Source organism: Neovison vison, chromosome 2, assembly GCF_020171115.1.
Source record: "Neovison vison isolate M4711 chromosome 2, ASM_NN_V1, whole genome shotgun sequence".
Taxonomy (NCBI): domain Eukaryota; kingdom Metazoa; phylum Chordata; class Mammalia; order Carnivora; family Mustelidae; genus Neogale; species Neogale vison.
This window is the reverse complement of record NC_058092.1, coordinates 68331339-68332587: the sequence shown is the minus strand read 5'-3', so window position 1 is coordinate 68332587 and position 1249 is coordinate 68331339. Positions and strand designations below refer to the sequence as shown.

At 34.5% G+C, this 1249-nt stretch overlaps 1 non-coding gene across 1 annotated transcript; it reads left to right on the top strand.

The window, feature by feature from the left end:
* The first annotated feature begins 440 nt into the window (after positions 1 to 440).
* Positions 441 to 590, top strand: LOC122901395. Its single transcript, XR_006383472.1, has one exon. It is a non-coding gene; the product is annotated as a U12 minor spliceosomal RNA (small nuclear RNA).
* The last annotated feature ends 659 nt before the right edge of the window (positions 591 to 1249 follow it).

Here is a 1249-nt window from a genome sequence, read left to right as displayed (position 1 = left end):
TGATTTCTCAGGCAAAGTTGCCAGGAAGAAGCCATGTATTTGAAGACACTGAGATGTTAGAGGTATTTATTAACACAACACAATTTTAACTATCCTGGCTCATTGTTTTAAAAGAACTTGCATTTGATAAATTACAGACACTGAATTTCTTTCTTAAAAGTCATTTGTAGTTAAGACTTAGACTGAAAAAGAAGTAATGGTCAATAGAAGCAAATTGATCCCAAGTCCACAGACAGCTTCCAGGATTTTTCCACTGCATTAGTTAGTTTGGAAAATTGAGAACTATTCATCAATACATAATATAATCCACAATTACTCCCATGACAGTATTTGCATTCAATTCTACATCTTCAGCCATGGAAGCCACAGGTTTTTCTAGAACTAAGATTTGGTATAAACAAAATGATGTGGGCTACTGAGTATTAAACATGCAAAGTTTAATGCCTTAAAGTTATGAGTTAACAAAATAAGGATTCGGGGTGATGCCCAAATGCTCACTGCTCATGTGAGATGAATTTTTATGTGGGCAAAGGTTGCCCTTCAGGTGACCTGCCTACTTTGCGGGATGCCTCCAAGTGGCAATCTGCTCATCCCCCTTTAAAACTAAAAGAGTAGACTGGTATGAAGGTAATAAAGAGGTTGAGAAAGAGGGAAACAAGCAACAACAAAAAAACATGCAAAGTTTACATCTGTTACATGGCCGACATGTACTCAATTGCCTGTAGCTAAAATGAAAACAAATGTATTATCTCCCAGAGAAGATAAAGTGAATATTTGGCTATCTGGACTCAATGTCAAGAATAAGGTAATTATCTCAAGAAAGGAAGAAGAATAATATGACAGTGGCCCAAGCAAATCTCCACATATTTTTAAAATATTACCATTATTGGCATTGGCCCACTCAAATGTAGTATTTAATTCTAAATACACAAAGTATTTCAGAAAGATAGCCTAAGGGTTTTCTTTTCTTTTCTTCTTTTCTTTTCTTTTCCTTTCTTTTTTCCTTTTCTCTTCTTTTCTTTTCTTTTTTCTATTCTTCACCAAGACATGATGCTACAAATGCTCCTTTCAATAATTTGATAAAATTGAGCTCTAAGCCAAAGAGAGCATCTGTTAGAAAACATGGCAATATTCTTTCTATTTATGGCTCTTTCATTTCAAACTACCGCATCATTTCTGTTGTGAACACCCATTCCTTGAAAACACAGAAATCACAACGATAAGATTTTGGAAGAAAGGAATTATGAAA